Raw genomic sequence first — 20406 nt, 5'->3', positions numbered from 1 at the left:
AAAAAATTTAAAAAATTGTAGTAGAAAAAAATGGAAAAAAAATCTTGGGAGCCCCTCCCTTACTGTGTCCGCCACTGCCAGTATAGATACATGGTTTGCAATTTTATGAGCATGTTTAACGTTGTTTGTTTTGTTTTATATATTAAAAAATTATATAAATACGTTTAAAATATTATTGACATTTTTATTTTATAAATTCATAAAAGGACATGATTTGTTATTTTATTTATTCATTTGAACTTTGATTTTTATGAAATAAAAATGTTAATAATTTTTTTAATACTAGTGTATTTTAATCAAATTAAATATAAAAATAAAATAAACAACGATTAACGTGCATCAAACTAGAGTAATGCTCAAATAAAGTAACGTAGCACGTCATTTCAGCCAAGTATACAAAAATGTGACACTAAAATGGCCAAAATCATTCGCATATCCCTTCCATTTAGGGATGCCTCTCATCTAAGTCTAATCAGTAATCACTCTATTGCAATGTAGTCTATATATGGTGGTGGTTTGTAACATTGGTGTATTTAAAAACATTCCACTTATGAAGAATATTTTGGCATAAATAAGTGCAATTTGTTGGACTTCACTTTCCTCGCCACCTGCCTCCTAACTGTTTCAAATAATCTCGCTTTTATAAAGCCCTTTTTGAGTGCTCCAACTTATACTTAAATAAAATTATGTTAATGGAATTCTCTGTCACATTAATAGTTTCCCCACTACTAATGAATAGTTTGGTCATATCATTAATACCCCACACATACATAATCTCCATTAACATGCCTGGCTAATAGTACTTGGAAGACTCGTGAATATATTGCAAGTATAAAAAAGTAGTAGTAGTAAGTACTCCTATTAATTAGTGAAGTATATTGGTTTTTCATTTTTTTACTTTTTTTAGACGTGCTATCTTTTAGAGGCTTATAAATATAAGACTAAAGTCCAAAATGGTCCTTAACATATAGCGTTTTTTTTTATTTTGGTCCAAAACATTATCTTTTGAATTATTCGGTCCCTCACATTTGAAATCGGACCACATTTGGTCCATTTTGACGGAACCGTCAAATTTTTGACGGTTTTAATTACTGGGTCACAAATCCGTCACTAATCTGTCACTAATTGGGAGAAACTGATCCGTCACAAATCCGTCACTGAAAAACAACCAATTAAGCATCTTTTTACGTATAACAGAAAAACAAATCCTAATCACTTCCCATTTTCATTAACAATGAAAATCAAATTCCACCATCTCCTCCATTGCTCCTCCTTTCTCCTATGGTACAATACCCACCAGCACAGGTACAAGCCCAGCTTCCCAGCACCATCGGCTAAAACTGCACCGCCAACCAATCCGCCGCCCCCTGCGACACCTTCGTCTTCTACAGAGCTGCGCCGCCGTCCTTCCTCGACCTCGCCGCCGTCGGTGACCTCTTCTCCCTCAGCAGCACCGAGATAGCGAGCCCTAGCAACATCTCCTCCCCCGCCTCGCGCCTCCTCCCCGACCAGACACTCTTCGTCCCCATCAAATGCTCCTGCAACACCGTCAACACCTCCATCACCATCTCCTATTCCCCCAAAACTTCACCATCAGAAGCGACGACACTTTCTACTTAGTCTCCACAATCAGCTATCAGAATCTCACCACTTACCAATCCGTGGAGGTCGTAAACCCTAATTCAATCCCCACGCAGCTCGATGTCGGCGACGTCGTCGTTTTCCCATTTTCTGCGGTGCCCTACCTCATCGCAGCGGCGGAGCGGCGTCAATTACTTAATCACCTACGTTTTTCAACCCTCCGATAGCCTCAGTGCCGTAGCGTCGAAGCTCGGAGCGTCGGAGCAGTCGATTACCGAAATATAGTTTAAACGCATTTAACCAAACACGCGATTAGTGTAATATAGTTTAAACTCAAGGCTCGGATTAGTGACAGATCAGTTTCTCCCAATTAGTGACGGATTTGTGACCCGGTAATTAAATTTTTGACGGTTCCATCCAAAATGGACCAAATGTGGTCCGATTTCAAATGTGAGGGACCGAATAATTCAAAAGATAATGTTTTGGACCAAAATAAAAAACGACATATGTTAAGGACCATTTTGGGACTTTAGTCTAAATACAATAGTATTTAATCTACTTTGTTCTCATACTAATTAACATTCTTTAATAATATACGTACCAAGATCGAGCTAGTCTATCTTAACAATTTGTTCATGTCTTTTTTCAACAATAATTTCCCCTATTTTTTACAACAAAATTTCCACAGACGTAAATTTAAAGTTTCATTATCCATCATCATTCGTCTACCAACCTTTTCAAAACTGCCGGAATTATTTTTTCTAATTTTATTAATGCAAGTAACATGGATGCGGATCGAATTGATGTGATGGACTTTGTGTCACATTTGTAAACAATTAGAAAATTTCTCCAATCTAATTTTTTTGACAAAGGTTTCATATATATTTCTTTTAAACGCTCGAAATATTTATACCTGTCGTATTTCTTTATGACTTTTATCACGTTCCATTTTAGAGTCATGGCATTGTGAGAGCGGTGAGAAGTTTTGGCAATAAAAGCCACAAACTTAATTTTAATAATAGTACTATATAAAAGCTAGTCACTATTTGGGTGAAAGTTAATAGTTTGCTCTTTAAGTGAAATTTTACCATAAGGAGTACTTCAAAAAAAAATTACTATGCACTGTTCGATTGAGATGATTATATAAACACTTGGAACTTTCTTTCTTTTTTCTCGATGGTTTTCATATATATATAAATATAAATATAAGAATGCTAAATATAGGTAAACCCTTAATTGACCTAGCTTGCTAGGTCATAATTAAGTGAACCTAAACCAGCCAGTCACAAATTTCTCAACTCAAATACAAACTCATATTCTGACTCCTTATTAAACTCAAATACACACCAAGAACTTAATTTGAATTGACTTTAGTTGAATCAAACAACTATGTCCACAAATTGTGTTTATTCGTTTTCAAATCAAGTATAATAAACAGCTCTATTTATTAAATTTCAACACATGGCTCAGTGAACCACAAATTCGGTAATTTAACCGCCAAGGTAGGATTCTAAATCTCATCATCCCTTAACTAAAAACACAATAAACAATGTCCTTAATTGGAATTATGAAATTGATATCTCTTGTGAAATACAGTAGATAAAAATTTCTCTCTTTATCTGAAATGAAAAAAAAAATCTTTACAAAATCTAATTCCCTGTTTGTGATGGTCCCCTAAACTCACTATGAGCGGCAAGAAACAATTAATCACAAAAAAAGAAAAAGAAAAATGGTAGTGTTGGATCCTTTGTAATCCACCTATACGAGGAAGATGACAAATTGACAATGAGAAAATTGAATAATTAAATAGTATTCCATTGAGAGAGAGAGAGGGGTATATATGAATTATAAAATGGATAGTTAGGAGAAAGTCGTTTTCAGAATGCTTAATTAGAACTCGCACTTCTAATTGGTAGTGTGTTTCCAACAAAGATTGTGCTGTTAGAATCACCTTTAAAAGATTTAACCAAACAATGTCTTTAATTTTGTCTTTGCTTTCTTCATCTTCCTCTCATTCTATTGACAACTCAAACACCAATTTTTATTCCCCCTCTTTATTCCTAAATAACAATAAATATAATGGAATATTCCAAGGAATCATCTATATTCACACTTTTTGTTAATTAAAATTGGTTTTTGTAGTCTTTAATAAAGTTTACCAGAAAACATTAGCACATTGTTCGTAATCCATTTCTCCAACCGAAAGGGCTGATGACTTTTGGAAGAGGCTTAGTGGTGGGATTGTGTTAGATTTTGCTATTTCGAATAATACAAAGGTGTCGAACTTGCTACACGCATCTTTTAAGTGGCTTATTATAACTACAAGGCCGGGAAAGAGAGTGTGACTAGGGATTTTTATAAAGAGTGTGACTAGGCTCTAGGGATGTCAATTGTATCAATCTATAGGGCCTGGAGTCAACTCTACTTGAGTCACAAACTAATTGGGTGATGGCTAGTTAAATGGAAATTTTATCGGGTTTGAATTTTTCAAACCTAATCCTAAACATCCTAAACATTCGAGTGTAGCCCAACGGGCTAATCAGATTAAAAACTAGATACAGTCTCAAAATTGAATTTTTTATTTTTTTATTTTTTATTCCTAAGGATGGTAAATTTATAATATACGAAGGTATACAAAATTTTAAAAGAATTCGTTATACGACAAATATAAATGTAAATTATTAAGTACTCATGTTAGCGTCTGTAAATTAATTGCAAAATTATAATAAATTAGTAGTTTAATAATCTATAAATTAATTTTAAATTTGGTTATGTGAAACCAAATTTAAGAAAATTAAATAATTATATCGGCAAATACCCTTGATTATTATCCACATGAAGAGAAAAATAAAATTTGTTCATGTTCCCTTCGTAAAACTTAGTACTCCCTCTGTCCCATTAAATATGCAACATTTGTTTTTTGACACATGATTTTATGTAGTGTTGTTTTGTGAATTAATGAATAGAGAGTAAAGTAAGAGAAGAGAAAAAGTAGAGACAGTATTGTTTCCATTTTTAGAAATGTTTCATTTTTAATGAAACAAGCCAAAAAGAAAAAACGTTTCATTTCTAATGGGATAGAGAGGATATTACTTGTATTAATTAATCAAAGATTGAGGACTGTCAATTATATTAAATTGTTCTTTTTTTTGAGCCTTTTGTATAGACACGTTAGTTTCCATTTTTAAAAGAAGAATTGTTATGGTTGCCGTTGCCCTATGTTCAGTCAGTCTCAACTTCTAACAATCAGTTGCAAAGATATCTAATTATGTAAACATCATAAAATGGTGACTGATGCTTCGATTTTACTTTAATATAAATAATTTAAATCATTTTTATGTCGAAAGTTCGTGGATGTGTGCTCATTGGAACTTTATTACGATTAGCTGATTAAGTTGTAAACTTGTAATACTTGGATATGGAGTAATACTATTGAACCAGAAAATAATAATGTTACTAAAGTATTATTTTTCTATATATATTTTAATTAAATAATATCAAATAAATCTTCCATCTAATTTTGGTTCGTACAACCATGAAACATAGCATTTGTCTTGTTTTTTTGTTTTGTTTACAATTTTTTCTTTTATAATGAAAACAATTGAATACTTTGATCGTGATATATACTAGTCTATCTTTATTTTTGTTGATAATTAGTGACTTGATTCATTTCCCTGTTCATAATTCAATAGTCTTGTTCAAAAAATAAATAAATAACATTTCAATAAAAATCGAAATATTACTAATATATTCAAGAAAATTCGAGAAAACTATGTTCAATTTTCAAAACTGATGGGAATTCGAGTTTGTAAATTGTAATTACTTCCTGATATAATGTCATAATATGGATATATTATTTTGAAATAAAGTAATGCTTGACACGTCTTAATTATTTTCACTAAGAATATTCTCACTCATAATTAAACTTGTAAAGTTGTAAATTTGGTATATTCCACGTTAAGTGCAAACTTTCCGCGTATGATACTTTCCAGCTCCGATTTAACCCATACAAAATCAGTACTCCTATTTTAATCTTTTTAAAAGATAGTAGCTAATTTTACATTCAACGTTGACTTGGTTAACTGCAGGAGTAATTGATTTATTTCAGTACTTAACTTGACTAATTAATAGTACTAGTATTTATCCTTTTTTTAAAATTCAACTATACTTTTTTAATTAGTAGTAATTCTGTTGTGGATGGCGACCGATTCAATACTCACTCGAACTCCAAGAAAAGACACAATGATTTAACGTGGTTCGATCTTTCGATCTACGTCCACGGGAGAGGAAGATGATAGCTTTATTGATCACGATCGGAGATTACAATTACAACGTATACAACTCCAAGAAACACTACACACTCACTTCTAATCTCACTTTCTCTCCAAAGCTAATCAAGCGAATGTAAACTGGATTGTATCGCGTCGGTTGCTTCACGCTAATGGCGTGCTTGTGCTTCCCATCCCCTTTTATACATTGGAGAAAACACACGCTCCTCCTTCAACAGCTCGAGATCCCAGCTGTAACAGCTCTCAACCGTTTTAACCGTTGCCTTCAATACATAGCCGTTGATCTTGATCTCTCATGATGTGCGGCTGTGATGATGCATGGTTATATTTTATCAATCTCCACCTTAACCATGCCATCAGCTCTATACTCAAAACTCCTCATCGCCATACCCCAGTCTCAATCACTCTCGGAGGCCCACCAACTCCAAGCAATATTTGAACTTTAGAGTTGGCAATGGCTTAGTCAACATATCCGCGACATTGTGATCAGTCGATACCTTCACCATCCTGACTTCCCCCTTCTCCACTTCATCCCTCACAAAATGTAATTTCACATCTATGTGTTTCGACCTTTCATGGAACACTTGGTGTTTCGCAAGAGCCAAAGCACTGCTGCTGTCACAGAAAATGTCAACAGCCTTTTGTTCTTCACCAAAATCCTCTAAGATCCCTTTAAGCCATTTTGCTTCTTTTACTGCCTCAGTTATGGCGATATACTCCGCCTCTGTTGTAGATAAAGCTACTACATGTTGTAGTCCAGACTTCCAACTAATGGCAGTCCCATATAGGTTGAAGATGAATCCTGTTTGAGATCTTCTATTGTCTCTATTCGAGGCAAAATCTGAATCACAAAAACCAACAAGTCCTCCACCTTGCTGATTACTCTCTGCCTTGTAGACTAATCCATAATTTGATGCGCCCTTAAGATACCTGAGCAGCCACTTGAGCGCACTCCAGTGCTCTCTACCATGATCAGCCATGAACCGGCTGGTGGTGCTGATTGCTTGCGCTAGATCAGGCCTAGTACACAACATTGTGTACATAATGCTGCCTATTATGTTAGCATAGGGAATCTTGCTTAACTCCCTTCTTTCATCATCATTCTTGGGCCTCTGATCCATGCTAAGCTTAAAATGAGCCGCCAATGGGGTGCTCACTGCCTTGGAATCATCCATTTGATACTTCACCAACAGCCTCCTGATATAATCTGATTGAACCAGCCTCAACTCTCTGTGTTGCTTGTCCCGGATTATATCCATCCCAGGTATCCTTCTAGCCTCCCCCAAATCCTTCATGTCAAAGTGAGTTTCTAACTCTGACTTCACCTTCAACACTTCAACATCACTTGCAGCCGCAACTAGCATATCATCTACATAGAGTAGAAGGAAAACCACTGGAACTCCCCTCTGCTCCTTTATGAACACGCAGCTGTCAAAATCTGACTTTCTAAAGCCCATAGTAGTGATGTGCTCATCGAATTTGAGGTACCATTGTCGGCTGCTCTGCTTCAATCCATATAAACTTTTCTTTAGCAAGCAAACCATGCCTTCACTGCCTGGTACTTCAAAACCCTCAGGTTGGTGCATGTAGATGGTCTCTTTGAGATCTCCATGGAGAAAGGCTGTCTTAACATCCAACTGATGTAAGACCCATTCATTCTTGGCAACTAAAGCCAACAAAATTCTGATCGAAGTGTGCTTAACAACCGGTGAGAAAACCTCATTGAAGTCCACTCCTTCTTCTTGAGTGAATCCTCTTGCCAAAAGCCTAGCTTTAAATCTGATGTGCTCAGTTTCTCCCACCTCAATCTTCTTCGTGAAGATCCATTTGCAGCTGATTACTTTTTGAGTCAAAGGGTTTCTGATCAGAATCCAAGTACAGTTCTTCAACAGGCTTTCAATTTCATCTTTCATTGCCTTGAGCCATTGCTCTCTTTCTTTTCCATTCATGGCCTCTGCATAGCTGGAAGGCTCAGCATGCTCAATAATCTCAGCCACACATAATGCAAAAAAACTCATTTCATAGTCATTGAACCTGGTTGGCTTCCTGATCTCCCTTCTAACTCTATCTCTAGTCAGCCTATATCCATCAGTATTTTGAGATGTTGCCTCTGGATCAGCAACTTGGGGTTCAGAATTCCCTGACCCAGCAGCTCCACCTCCATCTGAACTCTCATTTTCTCAATCCATATCAATAGCTCCACCTCCATTAGGAATTTGCTCAACATCCCCTGGTTCAGTAATATCAACAGCAGTAGCCCTCTGACAAGTGTCTGCAGGTGTATCAGCAACAAGGAAAGGCATATTCTTTTCATCAAAAATCACATCCCTACTGATGATGATCTTCTGGTTTCCTTTCTCTGTGCACCATAGTCTATACCCCTTCACTCCATGCTGATATCCCACCAGCACACATTTTAGAGCTCTAGGATTGAGTTTGCCTTGCTTGACATGGGCATAAGCCCTACAGCCAAAAACTCTCAATGATCTGTAGTTGTTATCCCTTCCATACCACCTTACATTTGGTATTTCATTCCCAATTACTGATGAAGGTGAATTATTGATCAAGATGGCAGCTGTGGAGACTGCCTCACCCCAGAAATTCTTAGGCAGACCAGATGACAAAAGCATACACCTCACCCTCTCCAATAGGCTCCTATTCATCCTCTCAGCCACCCCATTCTGCTGTGGGTTGGCTGGCACGGTTCTATGTCTGACTATACCATTATCTTTGCAGAAGGTCTCAAATTCTGTGGACAAGAACTCCAGCCCATTATCAGTGCGCAGACACTTCAACATTCTTCCAGTTTTGAGCTTCACTTCTCTGATCCATTCTCTGAATTTTTCAAATGCCCGTGACTTCTCCTTCAATATAAAGACCCTCACCTTCCTAGAATAGTCATCAATAATGGAGAGGAAGTACTTTCCTCCACCTAGAGTCAGAGGAGTGGCTGGCCCCCATAAATCTGCTTGTGCATAGTCAAGAATCTGTGTGGAAGAGTGTGTTCCAGCTTCGAATGGCAGCTTCTTGCTTTTGCCTAAAACACAATGCTCACATACATTTGGCCTTGAAGGATCAATTACTTGGATCACTACTTTTCTGATTAGCTCTTTCAGCCCAGTCTCCCCAATATGCCCGAGCCTTCTGTGCCATCTCTCAGCATCAGCCTTCTCTGCAACATTCAATGACCCAACTATGGTCTCAGCCTCCAAATAGTATAGGCTATTCTTTCTCCTAGCCCTCATCACATCAATGCCATCCTTGGAGACCACCATTTGTCCATGTTCATAGATTATCTTGAACCCTTTTGATTCAAGAATGCCAACTGATATGAGATTTCTTTTAATGCTTGGGATGTATCTGACTTGTGTGATGATCTTGACCGCTCCAGTGCTTGTCTTGAGCCTTACATCTCCAATCCCCTTGACTGCACAAACTTGATCATTCCCGAGCATGACTGATCCAGTTGCTTCATGGTAATTCTCAAACCAATCCCGGCAAGAACTGATGTGAAAACTGCACCCCGAGTCCATAATCCAAGCCTTCTCTATTTCCTTTCCAACAACATTCATGACTTGTGCTGGCTCTTCATCCAGAGCCAAATCAGCCTGATGTTGAGTCACCTCGTTCTGTTTTTTCTTCCAAGAAAAACAATCTTTCTTGAGATGCCCCGGCTTCTTACAATAATGGCAGCTGCGGGTTTCTTTCCCTCCACCTTCAATCTGTTTCTGATGTTGAGGGGGCTTGAAGTTTCCTTTCTTTTTCTTCCCTTTGAAACCCCTTACGTTGAGAGCCTGACTACTCCCAGCTTCAATCAATGTAGAGGAGCTCTTTTCCAGCTCTTTCAATCGAAGAGCACACTGAACCTCCTCATAGGTGATTCCAGACTCAGCATTCCGGCCAAACAGCATGGCATCTTTGAGATGCTGATAAGACTTAGGCAACACATTCAGGAGTAAGATGGCCTTATCATCATTCTTCATGGGGCCATCCACGTTCTCGAGATCATCCAGATTCTTGCTAAAGTCGTCTATCTGCTCCGCAAACGATCGATCTTCAAGAATCCTATATGAGAAGAGGCGCTGCTTCATATACAAGCGCTTGGCGAGAGATTTGGTCATGTACAAGGTCTCGAGCTTCGTCCACACACCGAGTGCAGTGGTTTCTTTCGCAACCTCGCGCAACACTTTATCAGTGAGGTTGAGAACAATGGCGCTATGAGCTTTCTTGACGATCTCTTCCTTCTTTTTAACGCTCTTCTCGTCGAGATCTTTTTTCTCCTTTCCCTTCGGATCAATCGGCGCAATGGCTTCGTCAAGCCCATGCTGAATCAGTAACGCCTTCATTTTGATCTGCCACAGACCAAAATCATTCTTCCCCGAGAATTTCTCAGCTTCGAATCTCGTCGTCGCCATCGATGATCACTGCGATCTGGATCTGGATCTTCCCACAGACGGCGCCACTTGTTGTGGATGGCGACCGATTCAATACTCACTCGAACTCCAAGAAAAGACACAATGATTTAACGTGGTTCGATCTTTCGATCTACGTCCACGGGCGAGGAAGATGATAGCTTTATTGATCACGATCGGAGATTACAATTACAACGTATACAACTCCAAGAAACACTACACACTCACTTCTAATCTCACTTTCTCTCCAAAGCTAATCAAGCGAATGTAAACTGGATTGTATCTCGTCGGTTGCTTCACGCTAATGGCGTGCTTGTGCTTCCCATCCCCTTTTATACATTGGAGAAAACACATGCTCCTTCAACAGCTCGAGATCCCAGCTGTAACAGCTCTCAACCGTTTTAACCGTTGCCTTCAATACATAGCCGTTGATCTTGATCTCTCATGATGTGCGGCTGTGATGATGCATGCTTATATTTTATCAAATTCATATAGAATTTTTTTTATAAACAACAAAAGTGCTCCAATCGTGAAACGGCTCAGTTCAGTACAAGGATATAAACAATCCAATCAAACATTCTCAAAAGAAGAATTAAAAATAAAATACAGTACAAGGCAAAGAAATAAAATACCCCCAACAAAAACATAAAATATACTAAAAGACAACCTAAAAGAATTATACTAATAGAACATGTAGTATGAATTATACACCAATTTTTAATTCACATGTCAAGATGTCAAAGCAGTCTTTTCTTTTCCATCTCCCAATTTATCTATTAATCCTAGAATGCGACTTTATATCACAATTTTCATATAGACCATAACATGATATAGAACACCACGAAAAATTCAAGTTTATAGATAAAACCTACTAGATAGATACCCCAATAAAAAGAGGAGCATATTATATTGTATTATTGAATACTCCCTCCGTCCCCGATTAATTGTCACTCTTTGACCGGACACGGGTTTTAAGAAATGTAAAGAAAAGTTGATTGAATAAATTAGTGGAATGTGTGACCCACTTTTTTATATTGGTTTTATAATAAAATGTGAGTGAAGTGAGTTAGTAGAATGTGAGACCTACTTACTCTTTATGGTAAAAATGAAGTATGACAATTATTGAGGGACGAACCAAAATGGAAAAGAGTGACAATTAATCGGGGACGGAGGGAGTACAAAATGTTTCATTCAATTGTACTGGGATATAACAATTATATCAAGAGACAACAACTGGAGAACTTACAACTAAAAATAATGTGCTCGATGGTTTTTGACTCCTTGCACAACACTATTATGCATGGATGAAGAGAGTAGTATAATTAGACGTCACCACGGTTCGGGAACCGGCGGTTCACGGTTCGGAACCGCCAGTTCCGGTTCAAGATTTGGATGAACCAGAACCGGCCCGGCCAAGGTTCGGCGGTTCCGGTTCGTGAACCGTGAACCGCCGGAACCGCCGTGCAAATCCGGTTCCGGGCCGGTTCCTGGCCGGTTCGTCCGGTTCGGCGGTTCAATTTTTTTTTTGAAATTAGGATTTGAAATTACCACCGGGACCTTCTTGAAATGTTTGGTGAAAATCTCGGATTTCAACTTGGGAGGCATCTTTTTCTTTTGTCGTCCTGCGGAAGGAGGAGGATCGGCCTCCTCCTCATCATTGTCGCCAACTTGGCCGGTGCTAGAAGGGGGAAATTGATGCGATCCATCATCGCCTTAGTCCGACGATAGATTCACATCGTACTCGAAACGCGAAACCGAATGTGAATGCCCCCCTTGTTGGTCGTCGTCGGCGAGGGCAAGTAACAAGGCCGCATTTCGATCTTCTTCCTCCTACGAAAATTACACAACTAAGTAAAAATACTAACACAAAAATAAAACACATAGACACATAGATGTTGAAAAATGAAATTATGAATTTAATAAAAATGAATTAACAAAAAATTAAAACATATTATAACTTACTTGAGCTCGAAGAGCGGCTAGCCTTCTCACCTCCTTCGCAACTTGTGCTCTAGAAGGGGCACGTCGACGACGAGTATCACTTTGACTTTGATCTTGGGCAATTCCCTTGCCCCGATCACCACCACGACGAGATGAAGACATGATATAAATATTTATGGAAATTGAAAGTGAAGAATAGAGAGTAGTGTGATTGTGTGAAGATGATAACGTGAACAACGTGAGAGTAAAGTATTAGCGCAAATAACGTAAACAACTTGAGAGAATGATGATGGAGAATAGAGAAATTGAGATTGAGAGAGAAATTCTTATTAACACAAGAATGAGGTGAGTAGAAATGAAGAGGAGAGGGATATTTATAGGGGAAAATTGTGATTAAAAAAAAATTAATATTTGAAAAAAAAGGCCGAACCGCCGGTTTACCGCCGGAACCGCCGGTTTTCGGTTGGAACCGGCGGTTTTTCATCAAATTCAAAATTCAAATTTTTAAAAAAGCCGTTAGAACCGCCGGTTTACCGCCGGAACCGCCGGTTTTTATGCCGAAACCGGAGGTTTCCGTCAACGGTTTCTGACCAAACCGACGGCCGTGGGAGCGGTTTCTGAAAAGGCTAGGAAGTAGGCCTGAAAAGGTGTCGGGAGGTGTCGGGAACCGCCGAACCGGCGGTTCGGAACCGCCGGTTCCGGCGAGACCGGCGGTTCGGAACCGCCGGTTACGGTTCTTCAAAGGGTTCTTACCGAACAAACAAATATATAAACAAATTAAAACAAAGGGTAGTTTGGTTATTTGGAGTAGACTTAAAAATATAAAAAGAAACTTCTTTTTAGGTCCACAAACTTTGCCAAAGTATTATTTTAGGTCCGTGAACTTTGAAAATATCATTTTAGGTCTGTCAACTACAATTTAATATCATTTGATGTATTTTGAACTTTTTCTGGACGAAAATACCCTTAAGACCTTCAAATGTCAATTTGGACAATTCTTTCGCCACTCATCTTGAGTCAGAGACCTATAGTCCAACAATTTTTAAGGGCAAATTTCTATATTTAAATTCAATTTGGATGTTAATTGATCTCCATTCTGAAACTCATACAAATAATACTCCGAATGACAATCCAAATTAATAATTATCTAATTTCAAAACAAATAAACTAAATATAATTCACAAATCACCTATAGTAAATTGTTAAAATGCAGTTTACATTGAAAAAATAAAATAAAGTATCAAGTCCCAATTCACTATCCCTAAATAATTGGTCATCTAATAATTGAAAAATTAACACATATTTTTTACGGTAATTTTTAATTATATTTAAATTCAATTTGGATGGTAATTGAATTAAATAGTAGAAAAAAAAATATTGGACTCTAGATCTTTGACGCAAGATGAGTGACGAAAGAATCGTCCAAAGTGCCCTTTGAAGACATTAAAGGCATTTTATTCCAGAAAAAGTTTAAAATAATTTAAATAATATTAACTTGTAGTTGAATGACCTAAAATGATATTTTTAAAGTTAACGGATCTAAAATGATAGTAGTTTATTAAAGTTTGTGGACTTAAAAGAGGTTTTCTCGTGGAAGCGAATATATCACTACCATAAATCCAGTTAACAGCGTACTGCGCAAACATCACAAATAAACACGAATCTCTTTGTTATATTTCCTTTTCCTTTTCCTTTTCCTTTTTTTTGTACCAGAGAAAAGGGACAATCTACTCCATGTTTAGAAGTAAGAATGGATTGATGGAGGGGATTTGGAGGGTGTCTTGCTGGCCTCTCTAAATTCCCTTATACACTTTTTCTCTTGTTTTCTCTGATTTTTTAGTTAGCAATTCCTAGTTACAATTCGCCAAATAAGTAGTAGAGAAAGTAGGAGAAGTTCTTTGCTTGAAATTGGAGCTGTGGGCTTGCTTTTTGTTGATAAGGGAATCATGGTGATGGAGGTTTCTTGATTGGAAGCTGACATCAGGTATGCCTTTTTTGTGTCTGCGTATTGGGATTCTAGTCTTGTTCTGTGTTATTATGTTTCTTATCTATGGCTGAGTAGTTAGAATGTTTCAAGATTATAATTTTTTTTTCTTATTTGTTCAAAATTAAGTGATTTCAGCATGATTACTCGAGGTTGCAGATGGAATTTGAACTATTTGAATTTTAATCTGCAGCTGAGTAGTATAAAAATTCCAGTTTTAGTGCTTACCTACATCATAAAGAATTTAGGGGAAAAACAAAAGGAATAAAGAATAAAGTTTACTTTGTATGAACAGTTCACATTGTGGAAGTAAACACCAGCGACAGATGATGATTTTTAATCAAGATTTCTTATAACGTAATCGTATTAAATTGGTATTTCCATTGCTGAAATCATTGATGATACTGATACACGTTAGAAGTATTTATTCATATTGAGGCTTTTCTCTTTCACGTTGCTTGCTTGACTTGTTAAAGTTGACAATCTGGTTGTATTTGAACTTTTTTGTTTAAAATTTTCTGTTAGTATCGAATACAGTGGTATTTCAGATGATAAACCCTTTTGTGGCTACCAATGCTGGTAGGAAATTGTAAATGTAAAAAGAAAATGATTGAAATATTTTTGGAAACCTAACTTTTGGATTATCTCATTCGTTATACTTATGCCCTTTCCCTTACTCTTTAGTTTATGATGCTTATTGTTGTTGTGTGTTGGCATCTTCTGATGCTAAAAAAATAACATATCTTCATATTTTGTTTAGTTAACCTTTTTTATGATGTTCTTTATTGTCTTTATATTGATTCATAGATCATACTACCAAACTTGAAAGAAAGTGCACTTCACAAATGTTCATATGAGAAGAATGTTTTATGTAGTATACATATATTGTGTATATGTATATTGCTTTTTTTTCTAACTGAAATGGGTTGAATTTCTACAGGATTCTTGGTGATACTGATTAAGAGGCAAGCCTTCCTTGTCTTTCGTAGTCATAGTTATCCTCGGCCCAATTTGAAAACCAAAAGAAATATTGGGCGTGGACATCAAGGACTATCTCCTAGTTTTGTTGAATCACTCTTCCACGTCATTTGGCATCAAGTGGTGCTATAACTGGGCGAATTGGAAGGAGGTGAATTTTTGGCAATCTCTACTTGGCAACATATGTGATCTTGTGGAGGAGTGTGTTCGATTTGATCTCCATCCTTAATGTCGGTAAAAAATCCTCGCTTAGTCTCAAGACAAGTGATTTCGAATTCGTTACCGAGTGCGCTCTTAAATCCTTCCACAAATTTCCACTAAATTTGTTGGTGAAACTTTGCATCCACTCTTAGGGCAAATCTTCTTTGGCATTCCGGAGTCTTAGAACTCCATCTATCCCTATATTATAGGGGCAAATCTCCTTTGGCATTTGGAGTGTTTCCACTCCTTTTATCCCACCATAATCCTCCCTTCATTGGGCAAATCTCCTTTGGCATATTATCTCCTCTAGCGGAGGTAATTTTATCCATCTATCTATCTATCTATCTATCTCTCTCTCTCTCTCTCTCTCTCTCTATATATATATATATATATATATAAATTAGAGGCATTCTAGTTTCCTATCGAGCTAGGCTTCTAATCCCGGTTTAAAGATCACTTCGTCTGCGAAAGGTTACCGGTTGGAGCTAGATCTCATACAGTTGCAAAGTAATTCAATCGGTAAGATTATCTTTTACTCTATCGTATTGCATTATTTGTTTCCTTCAAATAAATAAAATTTTATAAGATATGCAATGTGGAGTGTCTTGGTTTGTTATTGTTTGTGAGGCTTTGTTGAGGTAGTTCGAGTGGTGTAACATAGCTAAAAGAATAATGTTAGAGATTGAAGCTATAGTGTATATTATACAAGATAATTTTTTCCCATTAGGTGTGCATTTTAAAGGGTAAGATTTTGATAAGTGGACACTGGATAGTGGCTTGATTCAAGCGTGAGACGATATCTTGCTTGATTTGACATTTTTTTATTATGATAAGTTACTAATATGCTCCTAAACACATAATCTATTCAAAAATAAAAAATGACCCTGTAAACTGTTAAAAAGGCTTGACCTACTTGACCAACAAATTTAGTCGGAGTTGTTCGATAAGCACATTCAAAGTTGAACTGTTTATGAAGTAATCTCAATTGATTTTGGAAACGAATAAGTGTAATTTGGGTATGGATGGGAGGTTGTTATCATCAGTTCTGCGATGATACAGGCCTTTCGGTTATGTTAGTTGATAGTTAACTCAATTATTTGTTGCTCCAGGAGTTGGCATAATGGATTCGCTACGTAGCGATTTCGACAGCTTCAGTGAGAGCAGCGGTTCGGAAGATCAGGAGGACATTGAATTTCTTTATGGTCCACAAGCCTGCAACATTTTCTCATCGCTCGAAGAATCCATCCAAAAGATAGACGATCTTCTCATGTTCGAGAGAGGGTTCTTGAATGGGGACGTGGTTTGTTTGGTTTCAGATCCATTAGGACAAATGGGAAAGGTTGTCAGTGTGAACATGATTGTGGATTTGGATAATATGTTTGGTACTAAAACACAAAACGTCGATTCGAGGCATCTTCAGAAAATACAGTCTGTTTCTGTTGGGGACTGTGTCATATACGGTCCGTGGCTTGGGAAAGTAGAAAAGGTTGTGGATCGTGTTTCCATCCTGTTTGACGATGGTACAAAGTGTCAGCTGAACGCCGAGGGTCCCGAGAGGATCGTTGCTCTATCTCAAGATTTCAGTGAAGATCTGCCATATCCATTTTATCCTGGTCAAAGAGTTCAGGTTGAGTCATCCATTCCAAGATCCACTCGCTGGTTGTGTGATATGAGAAAGAACAAACACGAGCAAGGCACCATCTGTGATGTGGATGCCGGGCTCGTGTATGTTGATTGGCTCTGTTGTGCCGTTTCAAGTGATGAGAAGGGACCTACTCCACCGTGTTTGCAGGATGTGAAGAACTTATCTGTGCTGCCTTGTGGTCAGACAAATTGGCAGCTCGGTGATTGGTGCGTTCTTCCGGTCGAGCAGAGCCTACCGTATTCTTATGTATCGGGGCTGCTCAAAGGTCCGAAACAATCGGAAATGTTTATCGGTAAAGGGGACATGAGAGCTAATTTCCAGAACATCGCTGTTATCGTGAAGACGAAGACTAAAGTCGATGTGCTTTGGCAGAACGGGAGCCAATCGCTTGGTTTGGACTCACGTCTGGTCTACCCTGTGAATATTGTTGATGCTCATGACTTTTTGCCTGATGTATTTGTGTTGGAGAAGGGAACAGCGGATGATGACTCTCAAGTTCCCAGGCCCCAGAGATGGGGAGTCGTTAGAAGTGTGGATCCGAAGGAAAGAACTGTGAAGGTGAAATGGTGCAAGTCCTCTCCGGATTGGATCGGCTCCAAGGAAGAACAAACAGAGGAGGTCGTGAGTGCTTATGAGTTGGTCGAACACCCCGACTACTGCTACAACTTGGGTGAGGTAGTTTTTAGTGCTGAGAAGGGCATTCTCGATCTCTCAAACAGAGATTCTCCGGAAATACCAAATGTGCACACGGGAAAAGGAGAAGATTTGGGAGCCGTGGAAAACAATGTAGATCAGACAGTATATCTCAACAAGACGTTCCTATCTCAGTTTGGGACTGTCGTTGGCCTCAAACACGAAGCTATACAAGTGCAATGGGGCACCGGTGCTGTTACTGAGGTATCCTTCTTTAATACTATCAAGTTTGTAATTTATCGATTATTCCCATCTTGTTAGATGTTTTCCGTTGTTTGCTTCGAATTCCTTCTGCTGAATATTGGAAATTTGTTATAGGTCGCACCATATGAGATCTATAGAGTCGACAAATGTGAAAGTGCAGCTGCTTCTGTGCTTGGTGACGCAACTGCTCAAACTCCGATTGAGGAACTTCCGTTGAAGAACCAAATTTCAGGCCAGAAGTCAAAGGTACCAAACTCACCTTTGGTCTCATTCTGCTCTAACAGTCTCATTCTAGTGCTGACTAAACGGAAAATTATGCAGGATGTATTTGGTCACAACGATGACACTGCAAAAGACTATGGCTCACATTCCATTTCTCAAGTTGTGCTGGGGGTTCTGACACGTGTGACGTCAAGCCTACTCGGGACTCTGGGTACGTCTCTGTATAGTGGATATAGATGCACATCAGAAGTTGGAGACGCTCCACACGAGGAGGAAGCACTCGAACTTTGCAGGTTGAACCTCGATGCCCAAATTCCAGCTGAGGATGATATGGAAACACCTGAAAAGATGACTTCGCTGCAGACCACACAAGCTAACGATGATATCACTTTGCCCTCTGGCAGCGAGCGTTTGGGGTGGTTTAGGCGGTTTGACATGGTTAATGATTACTCAGACCACCACTTTGCCAACGAATCTGGGATGAACCTGCAGTCTCCTCAGGTAACATAAGAATCTCTTTTATGTAAAAATACCAATATGTTTTGTCCTTCCCTGCCTCAGTTTTGGCATATTTCAGGTGAAACGAAGCTGGTTAAAAAAGGTTCACCAAGAATGAGAGCATTCTTGAGAAAGACATTCCTGGTGAGAATTTTACCTTGCTGTGATCTATATCTAGTATTCGGTATTAGAGCCATTCCATTTAATTTTCTATTAGTAAGGAGCAGCAATGTTAGTTTTTAATTGTATTTCATATTCGAATAAACGAAAATTTGAAAAAATTGAACAGAGAAACGATCTATGTGCGTGTCTATGAGGAACGAATGCAGTTGCTCCGAGCTGCAATTGTAGGCTCTGATGGGACCCCATATCACGATGGATTGTTCTTTTTCGACATCTATCTTCCCCCGGAATATCCTAATGTGCCACCGGTATGTAGGGTTCTCCAATAAATTTTTTAAACTAATCCAATGAAGGATTATGTGATGCTTATAAGCACACGATTGTGCAGATGGTTTACTACAATTCGGTGGACTTCGCATCAATCCCAACCTGTATGAATCGGGAAAGGTCTGCCTCAGCCTCCTGAATACATGGACGGGATCCGAGAGTGAAGTTTGGAATCCACATCCTCAACCATCCTTCAGCTCTTGCTCTCTCTCAGGCCCTTGTCCTCAATGCAAAGCCTTATTTCAACGAGGCTGGATACGACTCACAGGTGGGGAAAGCCGTGGGTGAGAAGAACTCATTCAGCTACAACGAGAATGCATTTCTCGTCAGCTGCAGGTCAATGATGTTCCTACTACGCAGGCCTCCAAAGGTAAAAAAACCATTTAACGAAGGAGATGTTGATATAAAACAATTTTTCGTGGACTCAGGGGTCAGATGTGTATCATTCTCGAACTTAATTCTCGTTTTATCTGAAAAATGAACAGCATTTTGAAGCGCTTGTGGACGAGCACTTTAGAAGCCGTGCAGAGAATATTTACTGGCCTGCAAGGAATACATGCGAGGTGCCTCCGATAGGGAACCCATTTGACTGTGGAAAAGCTGATGAGAAAGTTGAGAGAGGAAGCTCATGGGCTTCAAGAATTGCTCGCGAAGCTCTACTCCAGGCTGGTCGAGACCTTCTCTGACAAGGGCATCGACACTCTGATTTCATGGACCAGGTTCCATGATAATCTACCTATACCTTGAAATTATGCCATGTTACTATTGTTGGTATATGATTGTGTGTGCTATGATGAATGTATATTGTATGACGGTGTGAGTGGGGTGTGAATAAGTTCACCTATACACTATACAGACTACAGAAACTGAGACATAAGTTCGCTGATTGTAAATATAAAAATGGGGCTTGGTAATATACTGCTACGTATTGTGAATGTGAAAATTATGAAATTGAATGAATATTTAGCTAAATGAGACTCCATGTTCTTAGAATGAACTCGCCTCTAGCCCGGAGGGCGAAGGGGTTCATGATGTTGTGGAGCAAGGAGAGAAGGGACGAGGAAATGCTCTGTCAGGGCTATGAAGCTGCCAGCCATGGCTCCCCTCTCCGATGACTTGATGGCAGATTTTAGGAGACTTTGTCCACAGATAGGCAGCCACCTCGTCTGCCCACATGATGTCTTTGGGATGGAAAAAACAGCAATATGATCGTGTAGCCACTTTTGCATTAGCATTCACCATCTGCAGAAAATCACATATATTTTGCATTTTAAAGATGATTAATACTAGAATGTATCATCTATTTTA

General features: G+C 38.4%; 1 pseudogene; it reads left to right on the top strand.

Moving 5' to 3' along the window:
• Positions 1 to 13851: 13851 nt before the first annotated feature.
• Positions 13852 to 19817, top strand: LOC121790008 (annotated as a pseudogene).
• The last annotated feature ends 589 nt before the right edge of the window (positions 19818 to 20406 follow it).

Source organism: Salvia splendens, unplaced genomic scaffold (genome assembly GCF_004379255.2).
Source record: "Salvia splendens isolate huo1 unplaced genomic scaffold, SspV2 ctg385, whole genome shotgun sequence".
Taxonomy (NCBI): Eukaryota; Viridiplantae; Streptophyta; class Magnoliopsida; order Lamiales; family Lamiaceae; genus Salvia; species Salvia splendens.
This window is presented reverse-complemented; position numbering and strand designations above follow the sequence as displayed.